Below are 19570 nucleotides of genomic sequence, written 5' to 3'. Positions count from 1 at the left end.
CAATCAGTCAGTCAGTCAGTCAGTCATTAAAAATGGGTATAAGGGTATATTGTATTTGTGCAAAATTCAAATGTATGTAACAGGCAGAATTTTTTTGTTCCTTTTCCTTTTATTAGCTAGTTTATTGATACTATACATGAGCATCCTAACCTAGCTTGACTATAATGGTATAAACATACTTAATATTACCTATTAAGTTTTATAATTATTCAATTTATCTTATATTTTTAGTATGATTATTATTACTTTTTTTTTTTGTTCACGTGATTACCCGGTTTGGGAGGTCGATGGGGTGGATTCTGCGAAGTCTCCGTCGCTTTCTTCTGAAGAGTCTTCTAGCCAATATATTGGGGGTGGGCAGAAAGACGGGCCATGTAGCTGGTGGACTGCTGACGTAGAAGGTCGCCTACCAAGGGGACCTTTTGGTCTCTTGCTAGGGCCCGGTTGCGGATGTACCAGGGAGCCCCAGCACTCAGTCTGAGTACCTTCGCTTGGAAGACACTTATTTTCCTCAAGTGAGATTTTGCTGCCGTGCCGAAAATTTGACTTGCATAGCGCCATACTGGGGCCAGGAGGGTTTTATAAAGCAGCACCTTATTGCTCAGAGAAAGCTTGCTGCTTGCCTTAAGGAGCCAAGCCATACTTTTTAGTTTTTGACGTACGCTGTGGCATGTTGTTGCGATGTGTTTGCTCCAAGTGAGCCTGCGATCAAGGTAGACTCCCAGGTAGCGATGGCCGTCTTTATGATCAAGAAGTTCGCCTTGGAGGAATACTCCTGGCGAGGTATCTCTCCGGATCGCGAATGTGCAGCATATCGATTTTTGCTTGTTGATGGCAATTCGCCACTTTGATGCTCACGTCTCAAACTCGTGCAGGTATTCTTGTAGTTGGTCAGTGGCTTGGTAAACACAGCTGGCTTTTGAGAGGATTGACAACATATTTTTTAGCGCGGCGGAGATATGTCGTTTTGAAACGTCATATCTCCGCGCGAAATTATGTCGATTTTAGCGCGGCGGAGATGTGTCGTTTGAAAACGTCATATCTCCGCGCGGAGTTATGTCGATTTTAGCGCGTTGGAGAGTTGGAGGTCAAATCTCATCCGATTTTCACGAAGTTTGCCTTTTTCTTCATGGTTTTCCCTTTAGATTAATCTTGCATTCAAATCTCGACACCGATTTTTTAGTCGAAATTCACGTCCAAATCTTACCCCAGATTCGTATATAGACATGGGTCAAAAATGACCACCCCCATATCTCGGCCAAATCTCATCCGATTTCCACGAAGTTTGGCTTTTTCTTTATAGTTTTCCCTTTAGATTAATTTGGCATTCAAATCTCGACACCGATTTTTTGGTCGAAATTCATGTCCAAATCTTACCCCAAGATTCGTATATAGACATGGGTCAAAAATTACCACCCCCATAACTCGGTCAAATCTCATCAGATTTCCACGAAGTTTGGCTTTTTCTTTATAGTTTTCCCTTTAGATTAATTTGGCATTCAAATCTCGTCACCGATTTTTTGGTCGAAATTCATGTCCAAATCTTACCCCAAGATTCGTATATAGACATGGGTCAAAAATTACCACCCCCATAACTCGGTCAAATCTCATCAGATTTCCACGAAGTTTGGCTTTTTCTTTATAGTTTTCCCTTTAGATTAATTTGGCATTCAAATCTCGTCACCGATTTTTTGGTCGAAATTCATGTCCAAATCTTACCCCAAGATTCGTATATAGACATGGGTCAAAAATTACCACCCCCATAACTCGGTCAAATCTCATCCGATTTCCACGAAGTTTGGCTTTTTCTTTATAGTTTTCCCTTTAGATTAATTTGGCATTCAAATCTCGTCACCGATTTTTTGGTCGAAATTCAAGTCCAAATCTTACCCCAAGATTCGTATATAGACATGGGTCAAAAATTACCAACTCCATAACTCGGTCAAATCTCATCCGATTTCCACGAAGTTTGGATTTTTCTTCACGGTTTTCCGTCTAGACTAATCTGGCATTCAAATCTCGACACCGATTTTTTAGTCGAAATTCATGTCCAAATCTTACCCCAAGATTCGTATATAGACATGGGTCAAAAATGACCACCCCCATATCTCGGCCAAAACTCATCCGATTTTCACGAAGTTTGCCTTTTTCTTCATGGTTTTCCCTCTAGATTAATCTGGCATTCAAGTCTCGACACCGATTTTTTAGTCGAAATTCATGTCCAAATCTTACCCCAAGATTCGTATATAGACATGGGTCAAAAATTACCACCCCCATAACTCGGTTAAATCTCATCCGATTTTCACGAAGTTTGCCTTTTTCTTCATGGTTTTCCCTCTAGATTAATCTGGCATTCTAGTCTGAACACAGATTTCGTTGGAGATATGACGTTTCGAAACGACATATCTCCAGCGCGCTAAAATCGACATAATTTCGCGCGGAGATATGACCTTTTCAAACGACATATCTCCGCCGCGCTAAAAGTGACATAATTTCGTTGGAGATATGAAGTTTCAAAACGACATATCTCCAACGCGCTAAAATCGACATAACTCCGCGCGGAGATATGACGTTTTCAAACGACACATCTCCGCCGCGCTAAAATCGACATAATTTCGTTGGAGATATGACGTTTCAAAACGACATATCTCCAACGCGCTAAAATCGACATAACTCCGCGCGGAGATATGACGTTTTCAAACGACATATCTCCGCCGCGCTAAAATCGACATAATTTCGTTGGAGATATGACGTTTCAAAACGACATATCTCCGCCGCGCTAAAATCGACATAACTCCGCGCGGAGATGTGTCGTTTCAAAACGTCATATCTCCGCGCGGAGTTATGTCGATTTTAGCGCGTTGGAGATATGTCGTTTCGAAACGTCATATCTCCAACGAAATCTGTGTTCAGACTAGAATGCCAGATTAATCTAGAGGGAAAACCATGAAGAAAAAGGCAAACTTCGTGGAAATCGGATGAGATTTGACCGAGTTATGGGGGTGGTAATTTTTGACCCATGTCTATATACGAATCTTGGGGTAAGATTTGGACTTGAATTTCGACCAAAAAATCGGTGTCGAGATTTGAATGCCAGATTAATCTCGAGGGAAAACCATGAAGAAAACGCCAAACTTCGTGAAAATCGGATGAGATTTGACCGAGTTATGGAGTTGGTAATTTTTGACCCATGTCTATATACGAATCTTGGGGTAAGATTTGGACTTGAATTTCGACCAAAAAATCGGTGACGAGATTTGAATGCCAAATTAATCTAAAGGGAAAACTATAAAGAAAAAGCCAAACTTCGTGGAAATCGGATGAGATTTGACCGAGTTATGGGGGTGGTAATTTTTGACCCATGTCTATATACGAATCTTGGGGTAAGATTTGGACATGAATTTCGACTAAAAAATCGGTGTCGAGATTTGAATGCCAGATTAATCTAGACGGAAAACCATGAAGAAAAATCCAAACTTCGTGGAAATCGGATGAGATTTGACCGAGTTATGGGGGTGGTAATTTTTGACCCATGTCTATATACGAATCTTGGGGTAAGATTTGGACATGAATTTCGACCAAAAAATCGGTGTCGAGATTTGAATGCCAAATTAATCTAAAGGGAAAACTATAAAGAAAAAGCCAAACTTCGTGGAAATCGGATTAGATTTGGCCGAGATATGGGGGTGGTAATTTTTGATACATGTCTATATACGAATCGTTCATACATACGGAGGGACGGACGGACGGACGGGCGGACAGACGGACATGGCTAGATCGACTCGGCTATTGATGCTGATCAAGAATATATATACTTTATGGGGTCAGAGATGCTTCCTTCTGCCTGTTACATACATTTGAATTTTGTACAAATACAATATACCCTTGTACCCATTTTTAATGGGTTCAGGGTATAATCATCGAAAAAGTTTCGATTTTCGCACCGAAATCAATGCCAATTGATGGTAGGGATCCGTACGCATTCAAAAAGGTATAACATTTTAAAATCAGACATTATTTACCCGCGATATCTCCGCGCGGAGCTATGTCGTTTTGGAACGTCGTATACCGCCGCGCTAAAATCGACATAATTTCGTTGGAGATAGATTAATCTTGCATTCAAGTCTCGACACCGATTTTTTGGTCGAAATTCATGTCCAAATCTTACCCCAAGATTCGTATATAGACATGGGTCAAAAATTACCACCCCCATAACTCAGTCAAATCTCATCCGATTTCCACGAAGTTTGGCTTTTTCTTTATAGTTTTCCCTCTAGATTAATGTGGCATTCAAATCTCGACACCGATTTTTTAGTCGAAATTTATGTCCAAATCTTACCCCAAGATTCGTATATAGACATGGGTCAAAAATGACCACCCCCATATCTCAGCCAAATCTAATCCGATTTCCACGAAGTTTGGCTTTTTCTTTATAGTTTTCCCTTTAGATTAATCTTGCATTCAAATCTCGACACCGATTTTTTAGTCGAAATTCATGTCCAAATCTTACCCCAAGATTCGTATATAGACATGGGTCAAAAATTACCACCCCCATAACTCGGTCAAATCTCATCCGATTTTCACGAAGTTTGCCTTTTTCTTCATGGTTTTCCCTTTAGATTAATTTGGCATTCAAATCTCGACACCGATTTTTTGGTCGAAATTCATGTCCAAATCTTACCCCAAGATTCGTATATAGACATGGGTCAAAAATTACCACCCCCATAACTCGGTCAAATCTCATCCGATTTTCACGAAGTTTGCCTTTTTCTTCATGGTTTTCCCTTTAGATTAATTGGCATTCAAATCTCGACACCGATTTTTTGGTCGAAATTCAAGTCCAAATCTTACCCCAAGATTCGTATATAGACATGGGTCAAAAATTACCACCCCCATAACTCGGTCAAATCTCATCCGATTTTCACGAAGTTTGCCTCTTTCTTCATGGTTTTCCCTTTAGATTAATTTGGCATTCAAATCTCGACACCGATTTTTTGGTCGAAATTCAAGTCCAAATCTTACCCCAAGATTCGTATATAGACATGGGTCAAAAATTACCACCTCCATAACTCGGTAAAATCTCATCCGATTTTCACGAAGTTTGGCGTTTTCTTCATGGTTTTCCCTCTAGATTAATCTGGCATTCAAATCTCGACACCGATTTTTTGGTCGAAATTCATGTCCAAATCTTACCCCAAGATTCGTATATAGACATGGGTCAAAAATTACCACCCCCATAACTCGGTCAAATCTCATCCGATTTCCACGAAGTTTGGCTTTTTCTTTATAGTTTTCCCTCTAGATTAATGTGGCATTCAAATCTCGACACCGATTTTTTAGTCGAAATTTATGTCCAAATCTTACCCCAAGATTCGTATATAGACATGGGTCAAAAATGACCACCCCCATATCTCGGCCAAATCTAATCCGATTTCCACGAAGTTTGGCTTTTTCTTTATATTTTTCCCTCTAGATTAATGTGGCATTCAAATCTCGACACCGATTTTTTAGTCGAAATTCATGTCCAAATCTTACCCCAAGATTCGTATATAGACATGGGTCAAAAATTACCACCCCCATAACTCGGTCAAATCTCATCCGATTTTCACGAAGTTTGGCTTTTTCTTCATGGTTTTCCCTTTAGATTAATTTGGCATTCAAATCTCGACACCGATTTTTTGGTCGAAATTCAAGTCCAAATCTTACCCCAAGATTCGTATATAGACATGGGTCAAAAATTACCACCCCCATAACTCGGTCAAATCTCATCCGATTTTCACGAAGTTTGCCTCTTTCTTCATGGTTTTCCCTTTAGATTAATTTGGCATTCAAATCTCGACACCGATTTTTTGGTCGAAATTCAAGTCCAAATCTTACCCCAAGATTCGTATATAGACATGGGTCAAATATGACCACCCCCATAACTCGGTCAAATCTCATCCGATTTCCACGAAGTTTGGCTTTTTCTTTATAGTTTTCCCTCTAGATTAATGTGGCATTCAAATCTCGACACCGATTTTTTAGTCGAAATTTATGTCCAAATCTTACCCCAAGATTCGTATATAGACATGGGTCAAAAATGACCACCCCCATATCTCGGCCAAATCTAATCCGATTTCCACGAAGTTTGGCTTTTTCTTTATAGTTTTCCCTCTAGATTAATGTGGCATTCAAATCTCGACACCGATTTTTTAGTCGAAATTCATGTCCAAATCTTACCCCAAGATTCGTATATAGACATGGGTCAAAAATTACCACCTCCATAACTCGGTCAAATCTCATCCGATTTTCACGAAGTTTGGCGTTTTCTTCATGGTTTTCCCTCTAGATTAATCTGGCATTCAAATCTCGACACCGATTTTTTGGTCGAAATTCATGTCCAAATCTTACCCCAAGATTCGTATATAGACATGGGTCAAAAATTACCACCCCCATAACTCGGTCAAATCTCATCCGATTTCCACGAAGTTTGGCTTTTTCTTTATAGTTTTCCCTCTAGATTAATGTGGCATTCAAATCTCGACACCGATTTTTTAGTCGAAATTTATGTCCAAATCTTACCCCAAGATTCGTATATAGACATGGGTCAAAAATTACCACCCCCATAACTCGGTCAAATCTCATCAGATTTCCACGAAGTTTGGATTTTTCTTCATGGTTTTCCCTCTAGATTAATCTGGCATTCAAATCTCGATACCGATTTTTTGGTCGAAATTCAAGTCCAAATCTTACCCCAAGATTCGTATATAGACATGGGTCAAAAATTACCACCCCCATAACTCGGTCAAATCTCATCCGATTTTCACGAAGTTTGGCGTTTTCTTCATGGTTTTCCCTCTAGATTAATCTGGCATTCTAGTCTGAACACAGATTTTTTGGTCGAAATGCATGTCCAAATCTTGTCCAAATCTTGACATGGGTCAAAAATTACCACCCCATAACTCGGTCAAATCTCATCCGATTTTCACGAAGTTTGGCGTTTTCTTCATGGTTTTCCCTCTAGATTAATCTGGCATTCAAATCTGAACATCGATTTTTAGTCGAAATTCATGTCCAAATCTTACCCCAAGATATAGACATGTATCAAAAATTACCACCCCCATAACTCGGTCAAATCTTATCAGATTTCCACGAAGTTTGGATTTTTCTTCATGGTTTTCCGTCTAGATTAATCTGGCATTCAAATCTCGACACCGATTTTTTAGTCGAAATTCATGTCCAAATCTTACCCCAAGATTCGTATATAGACATGGGTCAAAAATTACCACCCCCATAACTCGGTCAAATCTCATCCGATTTCCACGAAGTTTGGCTTTTTCTTTATAGTTTTCCCTTTAGATTAATTTGGCATTCAAATCTCGACACCGATTTTTTAGTCGAAATTCAAGTCCAAATCTTACCCCAAGATTCGTATATAGACATGGGTCAAAAATTACCACCTCCATAACTCGGTCAAATCTCATCCGATTTTCACGAAGTTTGGCGTTTTCTTCATGGTTTTCCCTCTAGATTAATCTGGCATTCAAATCTCGACACCGATTTTTTGGTCGAAATTCAAGTCCAAATCTTACCCCAAGATTCGTATATAGACATGGGTCAAAAATTACCACCCCCATAACTCGGTCAAATCTCATCCGATTTTTACGAAGTTTGCCTCTTTCTTCATGGTTTTCCCTTTAGATTAATTTGGCATTCAAATCTCGACACCGATTTTTTGGTCGAAATTCAAGTCCAAATCTTACCCCAAGATTCGTATATAGACATGGGTCAAATATGACCACCCCCATAACTCGGTCAAATCTCATCCGATTTCCACGAAGTTTGGCTTTTTCTTTATAGTTTTCCCTCTAGATTAATGTGGCATTCAAATCTCGACACCGCGCTAAAATCGACATAACTCCGCGCGGAGATATGACGTTTTCAAACGACATATCTCCGCCGCGCTAAAATCGACATAATTTCGTTGGAGATATGACGTTTCAAAACGACATATCTCCGCCGCGCTAAAATCGACATAATTTCGTTGGAGATATGACGTTTCAAAACGACATATCTCCGCCGCGCTAAAATCGACATAACTCCGCGCGGAGATGTGTCGTTTCAAAACGTCATATCTCCGCGCGGAGTTATGTCGATTTTAGCGCGTTGGAGATATGTCGTTTCGAAACGTCATATCTCCAACGAAATCTGTGTTCAGACTAGAATGCCAGATTAATCTAGAGGGAAAACCATGAAGAAAAAGGCAAACTTCGTGGAAATCGGATGAGATTTGACCGAGTTATGGGGGTGGTAATTTTTGACCCATGTCTATATACCAATCTTGGGGTAAGATTTGGACATGAATTTCGACTAAAAAATCGGTGTCGAGATTTGAATGCCAGATTAATCTAGACGGAAAATGTGTCGTTTCAAAACGTCATATCTCCGCGCGGAGTTATGTCGATTTTAGCGCGTTGGAGATATGTCGTTTCGAAACGTCATATCTCCAACGAAATCTGTGTTCAGACTAGAATGCCAGATTAATCTAGAGGGAAAACCATGAAGAAAAATCCAAACTTCGTGGAAATCTGATGAGATTTGACCGAGTTATGGGGGTGGTAATTTTTGACCCATGTCTATATACGAATCTTGGGGTAAGATTTGGACATGAATTTCGACTAAAAAATCGGTGTCGAGATTTGAATGCCAGATTAATCTCGAGGGAAAACCATGAAGAAAACGCCAAACTTCGTGAAAATCGGATGAGATTTGACCGAGTTATGGAGTTGGTAATTTTTGACCCATGTCTATATACGAATCTTGGGGTAAGATTTGGACTTGAATTTCGACCAAAAAATCGGTGACGAGATTTGAATGCCAAATTAATCTAAAGGGAAAACTATAAAGAAAAAGCCAAACTTCGTGGAAATCGGATGAGATTTGACCGAGTTATGGGGGTGGTAATTTTTGACCCATGTCTATATACGAATCTTGGGGTAAGATTTGGACATGAATTTCGACTAAAAAATCGGTGTCGAGATTTGAATGCCAGATTAATCTAGACGGAAAACCATGAAGAAAAATCCAAACTTCGTGGAAATCGGATGAGATTTGACCGAGTTATGGGGGTGGTAATTTTTGACCCATGTCTATATACGAATCTTGGGGTAAGATTTGGACATGAATTTCGACCAAAAAATCGGTGTCGAGATTTGAATGCCAAATTAATCTAAAGGGAAAACTATAAAGAAAAAGCCAAACTTCGTGGAAATCGGATGAGATTTGGCCGAGATATGGGGGTGGTCATTTTTGACCCATGTCTATATACGAATCTGGGGTAAGATTTGGACGTGAATTTCGACTAAAAAATCGGTGTCGAGATTTGAATGCAAGATTAATCTAAAGGGAAAACTAAAAAGAAAAAGCCAAACTTCGTGGAAATCGGATTAGATTTGGCCGAGATATGGGGGTGGTAATTTTTGATACATGTCTATATACGAATCGTTCATACATACGGAGGGACGGACGGACGGACGGGCGGACAGACGGACATGGCTAGATCGACTCGGCTATTGATGCTGATCAAGAATATATATACTTTATGGGGTCAGAGATGCTTCCTTCTGCCTGTTACATACATTTGAATTTTGTACAAATACAATATACCCTTGTACCCATTTTTAATGGGTTCAGGGTATAATCATCGAAAAAGTTTCGATTTTCGCACCGAAATCAATGCCAATTGATGGTAGGGATCCGTACGCATTCAAAAAGGTATAACATTTTAAAATCAGACATTATTTACCCGCGATATCTCCGCGCGGAGCTATGTCGTTTTGGAACGTCGTATACCGCCGCGCTAAAATCGACATAATTTCGTTGGAGATAGATTAATCTTGCATTCAAGTCTCGACACCGATTTTTTGGTCGAAATTCATGTCCAAATCTTACCCCAAGATTCGTATATAGACATGGGTCAAAAATTACCACCCCCATAACTCAGTCAAATCTCATCCGATTTCCACGAAGTTTGGCTTTTTCTTTATAGTTTTCCCTCTAGATTAATGTGGCATTCAAATCTCGACACCGATTTTTTAGTCGAAATTTATGTCCAAATCTTACCCCAAGATTCGTATATAGACATGGGTCAAAAATGACCACCCCCATATCTCAGCCAAATCTAATCCGATTTCCACGAAGTTTGGCTTTTTCTTTATAGTTTTCCCTTTAGATTAATCTTGCATTCAAATCTCGACACCGATTTTTTAGTCGAAATTCATGTCCAAATCTTACCCCAAGATTCGTATATAGACATGGGTCAAAAATTACCACCCCCATAACTCGGTCAAATCTCATCCGATTTTCACGAAGTTTGCCTTTTTCTTCATGGTTTTCCCTTTAGATTAATTTGGCATTCAAATCTCGACACCGATTTTTTGGTCGAAATTCATGTCCAAATCTTACCCCAAGATTCGTATATAGACATGGGTCAAAAATTACCACCCCCATAACTCGGTCAAATCTCATCCGATTTTCACGAAGTTTGCCTTTTTCTTCATGGTTTTCCCTTTAGATTAATTGGCATTCAAATCTCGACACCGATTTTTTGGTCGAAATTCAAGTCCAAATCTTACCCCAAGATTCGTATATAGACATGGGTCAAAAATTACCACCCCCATAACTCGGTCAAATCTCATCCGATTTTCACGAAGTTTGCCTCTTTCTTCATGGTTTTCCCTTTAGATTAATTTGGCATTCAAATCTCGACACCGATTTTTTGGTCGAAATTCAAGTCCAAATCTTACCCCAAGATTCGTATATAGACATGGGTCAAAAATTACCACCTCCATAACTCGGTAAAATCTCATCCGATTTTCACGAAGTTTGGCGTTTTCTTCATGGTTTTCCCTCTAGATTAATCTGGCATTCAAATCTCGACACCGATTTTTTGGTCGAAATTCATGTCCAAATCTTACCCCAAGATTCGTATATAGACATGGGTCAAAAATTACCACCCCCATAACTCGGTCAAATCTCATCCGATTTTCACGAAGTTTGCCTTTTTCTTCATGGTTTTCCCTTTAGATTAATTGGCATTCAAATCTCGACACCGATTTTTTGGTCGAAATTCAAGTCCAAATCTTACCCCAAGATTCGTATATAGACATGGGTCAAAAATTACCACCCCCATAACTCGGTCAAATCTCATCCGATTTTCACGAAGTTTGCCTCTTTCTTCATGGTTTTCCCTTTAGATTAATTTGGCATTCAAATCTCGACACCGATTTTTTGGTCGAAATTCATGTCCAAATCTTACCCCAAGATTCGTATATAGACATGGGTCAAAAATTACCACCCCCATAACTCGGTCAAATCTCATCCGATTTCCACGAAGTTTGGCTTTTTCTTTATAGTTTTCCCTCTAGATTAATGTGGCATTCAAATCTCGACACCGATTTTTTGGTCGAAATTCAAGTCCAAATCTTACCCCAAGATTCGTATATAGACATGGGTCAAAAATTACCACCCCCATAACTCGGTCAAATCTCATCCGATTTTCACGAAGTTTGCCTTTTTCTTCATGGTTTTCCCTTTAGATTAATTGGCATTCAAATCTCGACACCGATTTTTTGGTCGAAATTCAAGTCCAAATCTTACCCCAAGATTCGTATATAGACATGGGTCAAAAATTACCACCCCCATAACTCGGTCAAATCTCATCCGATTTTCACGAAGTTTGCCTCTTTCTTCATGGTTTTCCCTTTAGATTAATTTGGCATTCAAATCTCGACACCGATTTTTTGGTCGAAATTCAAGTCCAAATCTTACCCCAAGATTCGTATATAGACATGGGTCAAAAATTACCACCTCCATAACTCGGTAAAATCTCATCCGATTTTCACGAAGTTTGGCGTTTTCTTCATGGTTTTCCCTCTAGATTAATCTGGCATTCAAATCTCGACACCGATTTTTTGGTCGAAATTCATGTCCAAATCTTACCCCAAGATTCGTATATAGACATGGGTCAAAAATTACCACCCCCATAACTCGGTCAAATCTCATCCGATTTCCACGAAGTTTGGCTTTTTCTTTATAGTTTTCCCTCTAGATTAATGTGGCATTCAAATCTCGACACCGATTTTTTAGTCGAAATTTATGTCCAAATCTTACCCCAAGATTCGTATATAGACATGGGTCAAAAATGACCACCCCCATATCTCGGCCAAATCTAATCCGATTTCCACGAAGTTTGGCTTTTTCTTTATAGTTTTCCCTCTAGATTAATGTGGCATTCAAATCTCGACACCGATTTTTTAGTCGAAATTCATGTCCAAATCTTACCCCAAGATTCGTATATAGACATGGGTCAAAAATTACCACCCCCATAACTCGGTCAAATCTCATCCGATTTTCACGAAGTTTGGCTTTTTCTTCATGGTTTTCCCTTTAGATTAATTTGGCATTCAAATCTCGACACCGATTTTTTGGTCGAAATTCAAGTCCAAATCTTACCCCAAGATTCGTATATAGACATGGGTCAAAAATTACCACCCCCATAACTCGGTCAAATCTCATCCGATTTTCACGAAGTTTGCCTCTTTCTTCATGGTTTTCCCTTTAGATTAATTTGGCATTCAAATCTCGACACCGATTTTTTGGTCGAAATTCAAGTCCAAATCTTACCCCAAGATTCGTATATAGACATGGGTCAAATATGACCACCCCCATAACTCGGTCAAATCTCATCCGATTTCCACGAAGTTTGGCTTTTTCTTTATAGTTTTCCCTCTAGATTAATGTGGCATTCAAATCTCGACACCGATTTTTTAGTCGAAATTTATGTCCAAATCTTACCCCAAGATTCGTATATAGACATGGGTCAAAAATGACCACCCCCATATCTCGGCCAAATCTAATCCGATTTCCACGAAGTTTGGCTTTTTCTTTATAGTTTTCCCTCTAGATTAATGTGGCATTCAAATCTCGACACCGATTTTTTAGTCGAAATTCATGTCCAAATCTTACCCCAAGATTCGTATATAGACATGGGTCAAAAATTACCACCTCCATAACTCGGTCAAATCTCATCCGATTTTCACGAAGTTTGGCGTTTTCTTCATGGTTTTCCCTCTAGATTAATCTGGCATTCAAATCTCGACACCGATTTTTTGGTCGAAATTCATGTCCAAATCTTACCCCAAGATTCGTATATAGACATGGGTCAAAAATTACCACCCCCATAACTCGGTCAAATCTCATCCGATTTCCACGAAGTTTGGCTTTTTCTTTATAGTTTTCCCTCTAGATTAATGTGGCATTCAAATCTCGACACCGATTTTTTAGTCGAAATTTATGTCCAAATCTTACCCCAAGATTCGTATATAGACATGGGTCAAAAATTACCACCCCCATAACTCGGTCAAATCTCATCAGATTTCCACGAAGTTTGGATTTTTCTTCATGGTTTTCCCTCTAGATTAATCTGGCATTCAAATCTCGATACCGATTTTTTGGTCGAAATTCAAGTCCAAATCTTACCCCAAGATTCGTATATAGACATGGGTCAAAAATTACCACCCCCATAACTCGGTCAAATCTCATCCGATTTTCACGAAGTTTGGCGTTTTCTTCATGGTTTTCCCTCTAGATTAATCTGGCATTCTAGTCTGAACACAGATTTTTTGGTCGAAATGCATGTCCAAATCTTGTCCAAATCTTGACATGGGTCAAAAATTACCACCCCATAACTCGGTCAAATCTCATCCGATTTTCACGAAGTTTGGATTTTTCTTCATGGTTTTCCGTCTAGATTAATCTGGCATTCAAATCTGAACATCGATTTTTAGTCGAAATTCATGTCCAAATCTTACCCCAAGATTCGTATATAGACATGTATCAAAAATTACCACCCCCATAACTCGGTCAAATCTTATCAGATTTCCACGAAGTTTGGATTTTTCTTCATGGTTTTCCGTCTAGATTAATCTGGCATTCAAATCTCGACACCGATTTTTTAGTCGAAATTCATGTCCAAATCTTACCCCAAGATTCGTATATAGACATGGGTCAAAAATTACCACCCCCATAACTCGGTCAAATCTCATCCGATTTCCACGAAGTTTGGCTTTTTCTTTATAGTTTTCCCTTTAGATTAATTTGGCATTCAAATCTCGACACCGATTTTTTAGTCGAAATTCAAGTCCAAATCTTACCCCAAGATTCGTATATAGACATGGGTCAAAAATTACCACCTCCATAACTCGGTCAAATCTCATCCGATTTCCACGAAGTTTGGCGTTTTCTTCATGGTTTTCCCTCTAGATTAATCTGGCATTCAAATCTCGACACCGATTTTTTGGTCGAAATTCAAGTCCAAATCTTACCCCAAGATTCGTATATAGACATGGGTCAAAAATTACCACCCCCATAACTCGGTCAAATCTCATCCGATTTTTACGAAGTTTGCCTCTTTCTTCATGGTTTTCCCTCTAGATTAATCTGGCATTCAAATCTCGACACCGATTTTTTGGTCGAAATTCAAGTCCAAATCTTACCCCAAGATTCGTATATAGACATGGGTCAAAAATTACCACCCCCATAACTCGGTCAAATCTCATCCGATTTCCACGAAGTTTGGCTTTTTCTTTATAGTTTTCCCTTTAGATTAATTTGGCATTCAAATCTCGACACCGATTTTTTAGTCGAAATTCAAGTCCAAATCTTACCCCAAGATTCGTATATAGACATGGGTCAAAAATTACCACCTCCATAACTCGGTCAAATCTCATCCGATTTTCACGAAGTTTGGCGTTTTCTTCATGGTTTTCCCTCTAGATTAATCTGGCATTCAAATCTCGACACCGATTTTTTGGTCGAAATTCAAGTCCAAATCTTACCCCAAGATTCGTATATAGACATGGGTCAAATATGACCACCCCCATAACTCGGTCAAATCTCATCCGATTTCCACGAAGTTTGGCTTTTTCTTTATAGTTTTCCCTCTAGATTAATGTGGCATTCAAATCTCGACACCGATTTTTTAGTCGAAATTTATGTCCAAATCTTACCCCAAGATTCGTATATAGACATGGGTCAAAAATGACCACCCCCATATCTCGGCCAAATCTAATCCGATTTCCACGAAGTTTGGCTTTTTCTTTATAGTTTTCCCTCTAGATTAATGTGGCATTCAAATATCGACACCAATTTTTTTGTCGAAATTCATGTCCAAATCTTACCCCAAGATTCGTATATAGACATGGGTCAAAAATTACCACCTCCATAACTCGGTCAAATCTTATCAGATTTCCACGAAGTTTGGATTTTTCTTCATGGTTTTCCGTCTAGATTAATCTGGCATTCAAATCTCGACACCGATTTTTTAGTCGAAATTCATGTCCAAATCTTACCCCAAGATTCGTATATAGACATGGGTCAAAAATTACCACCCCCATAACTCGGTCAAATCTCATCCGATTTTTACGAAGTTTGCCTCTTTCTTCATGGTTTTCCCTTTAGATTAATTTGGCATTCAAATCTCGACACCGATTTTTTGGTCGAAATTCAAGTCCAAATCTTACCCCAAGATTCGTATATAGACATGGGTCAAATATGACCACCCCCATAACTCGGTCAAATCTCATCCGATTTCCACGAAGTTTGGCTTTTTCTTTATAGTTTTCCCTCTAGATTAATGTGGCATTCAAATCTCGACACCGATTTTTTAGTCGAAATTTATGTCCAAATCTTACCCCAAGATTCGTATATAGACATGGGTCAAAAATGACCACCCCCATATCTCGGCCAAATCTAATCCGATTTCCACGAAGTTTGGCTTTTTCTTTATAGTTTTCCCTCTAGATTAATGTGGCATTCAAATATCGACACCGATTTTTTAGTCGAAATTCATGTCCAAATCTTACCCCAAGATTCGTATATAGACATGGGTCAAAAATTACCACCTCCATAACTCGGTCAAATCTTATCAGATTTCCACGAAGTTTGGATTTTTCTTCATGGTTTTCCGTCTAGATTAATCTGGCATTCAAATCTCGACACCGATTTTTTAGTCGAAATTCATGTCCAAATCTTACCCCAAGATTCGTATATAGACATGGGTCAAAAATTACCACCTCCATAACTCGGTCAAATCTCATCCGATTTTCACGAAGTTTGGCGTTTTCTTCATGGTTTTCCCTCTAGATTAATCTGGCATTCAAATCTGAACATCGATTTTTAGTCGAAATTCATGTCCAAATCTTACCCCAAGATTCGTATATAGACATGTATCAAAAATTACCACCCCCATAACTCGGTCAAATCTCATCCGATTTCCACGAAGTTTGGCTTTTTCTTTATAGTTTTCCCTTTAGATTAATTTGGCATTCAAATCTCGACACCGATTTTTTAGTCGAAATTCAAGTCCAAATCTTACCCCAAGATTCGTATATAGACATGGGTCAAAAATTACCACCTCCATAACTCGGTCAAATCTCATCCGATTTTCACGAAGTTTGGCGTTTTCTTCATGGTTTTCCCTCTAGATTAATCTGGCATTCAAATCTGAACATCGATTTTTAGTCGAAATTCATGTCCAAATCTTACCCCAAGATTCGTATATAGACATGTATCAAAAATTACCACCCCCATAACTCGGTCAAATCTTATCAGATTTCCACGAAGTTTGGATTTTTCTTCATGGTTTTCCGTCTAGATTAATCTGGCATTCAAATCTCGACACCGATTTTTTAGTCGAAATTCATGTCCAAATCTTACCCCAAGATTCGTATATAGACATGGGTCAAAAATTACCACCCCCATAACTCGGTCAAATCTCATCCGATTTCCACGAAGTTTGGCTTTTTCTTTATAGTTTTCCCTTTAGATTAATTTGGCATTCAAATCTCGACACCGATTTTTTAGTCGAAATTCAAGTCCAAATCTTACCCCAAGATTCGTATATAGACATGGGTCAAAAATTACCACCTCCATAACTCGGTCAAATCTCATCCGATTTTCACGAAGTTTGGCGTTTTCTTCATGGTTTTCCCTTTAGATTAATTTGGCATTCAAATCTCGACACCGATTTTTTGGTCGAAATTCAAGTCCAAATCTTACCCCAAGATTCGTATATAGACATGGGTCAAATATGACCACCCCCATAACTCGGTCAAATCTCATCCGATTTCCACGAAGTTTGGCTTTTTCTTTATAGTTTTCCCTCTAGATTAATGTGGCATTCAAATCTCGACACCGATTTTTTAGTCGAAATTTATGTCCAAATCTTACCCCAAGATTCGTATATAGACATGGGTCAAAAATGACCACCCCCATATCTCGGCCAAATCTAATCCGATTTCCACGAAGTTTGGCTTTTTCTTTATAGTTTTCCCTCTAGATTAATGTGGCATTCAAATATCGACACCGATTTTTTAGTCGAAATTCATGTCCAAATCTTACCCCAAGATTCGTATATAGACATGGGTCAAAAATTACCACCTCCATAACTCGGTCAAATCTTATCAGATTTCCACGAAGTTTGGATTTTTCTTCATGGTTTTCCGTCTAGATTAATCTGGCATTCAAATCTCGACACCGATTTTTTAGTCGAAATTCATGTCCAAATCTTACCCCAAGATTCGTATATAGACATGGGTCAAAAATTACAACCCCCATAACTCGGTCAAATCTCATCCGATTTCCACGAAGTTTGGCTTTTTCTTTATAGTTTTCCCTTTAGATTAATTTGGCATTCAAATCTCGACACCGATTTTTTAGTCGAAATTCAAGTCCAAATCTTACCCCAAGATTCGTATATAGACATGGGTCCAAAATTACCACCTCCATAACTCGGTCAAATCTCATCCGATTTTCACGAAGTTTGGCGTTTTCTTCATGGTTTTCCCTCTAGATTAATCTGGCATTCAAATCTCGACACCGATTTTTTGGTCGAAATTCAAGTCCAAATCTTACCCCAAGATTCGTATATAGACATGGGTCAAAAATTACCACCCCCATAACTCGGTCAAATCTCATCCGATTTTCACGAAGTTTGCCTCTTTCTTCATGGTTTTCCCTTTAGATTAATTTGGCATTCAAATCTCGACACCGATTTTTTGGTCGAAATTCAAGTCCAAATCTTACCCCAAGATTCGTATATAGACATGGGTCAAATATGACCACCCCCATAACTCGGTCAAATCTCATCCGATTTCCACGAAGTTTGGCTTTTTCTTTATAGTTTTCCCTTTAGATTAATGTGGCATTCAAATCTCGACACCGATTTTTTAGTCGAAATTTATGTCCAAATCTTACCCCAAGATTCGTATATAGACATGGGTCAAAAATGACCACCCCCATATCTCGGCCAAATCTAATCCGATTTCCACGAAGTTTGGCTTTTTCTTTATAGTTTTCCCTCTAGATTAATGTGGCATTCAAATCTCGACACCGATTTTTTAGTCGAAATTCATGTCCAAATCTTACCCCAAGATTCGTATATAGACATGGGTCAAAAATTACCACCTCCATAACTCGGTCAAATCTCATCCGATTTTCACGAAGTTTGGCGTTTCCTTCATGGTTTTCCCTCTAGATTAATCTGGCATTCAAATCTCGACACCGATTTTTTGGTCGAAATTCATGTCCAAATCTTACCCCAAGATTCGTATATAGACATGGGTCAAAAATTACCACCCCCATAACTCGGTCAAATCTCATCCGATTTCCACGAAGTTTGGCTTTTTCTTTATAGTTTTCCCTCTAGATTAATGTGGCATTCAAATCTCGACACCGATTTTTTAGTCGAAATTTATGTCCAAATCTTACCCCAAGATTCGTATATAGACATGGGTCAAATATGACCACCCCCATAACTCGGTCAAATCTCATCAGATTTCCACGAAGTTTGGATTTTTCTTCATGGTTTTCCCTCGAGATTAATCTGGCATTCAAATCTCGACACCGATTTTTTGGTCGAAATTCATGTCCAAATCTTACCCCAAGATTCGTATATAGACATGGGTCAAAAATTACCACCCCCATAAGTCGGTCAAATCTCATCCGATTTTCACGAAGTTTGGCTTTTTATACCCTGAACGCATTAAAAATGGGTATAAGGGTATATTGTATTTGTGCGAAAGCCAAATGTATGTAACAGGCAGAAGCAAGCAACTCCGACCCCATAAAGTATATATATTCTTGATCAGCATAAATAGTTGAGTCGATCTAGCCATGTCCGTCTGTCTGCCCGTCCGTCCGTCCGTCCGTCCGTCCGTCCGTACGTATGAACGCAAGATGCTTCTGGTTCCCGCGCAGATCGAGTTTGTTTCCGATAATCAATAACTTACTCCGTTTCCAAGCAATCGATATCGATATCCTGTTTTTTGGGCAATTTTGGTAAATAATAAGAACTAGGTCACCAAACTTGACATATAGCTTCTAAAATAGAATATATATATGCATTTGATGTTGGAAGAAGAGGGTTCAGGGTATCCCCTAGTCGAGAGCTCCCGACTAGAACCTTGTTTTTTTATAAAATAGTATGCCATGAATTTTAAACAGATTCCTCTGTTGTAATATAGAAATTCGG

This window comes from Drosophila novamexicana, unplaced genomic scaffold (genome assembly GCF_003285875.2).
Source record: "Drosophila novamexicana strain 15010-1031.04,08,12 unplaced genomic scaffold, DnovRS2.1 tig00000008-arrow-pilon, whole genome shotgun sequence".
In the NCBI taxonomy this organism is placed as follows: domain Eukaryota; kingdom Metazoa; phylum Arthropoda; class Insecta; order Diptera; family Drosophilidae; genus Drosophila; species Drosophila novamexicana.
Note: the sequence above shows the minus strand (reverse complement) of the source record.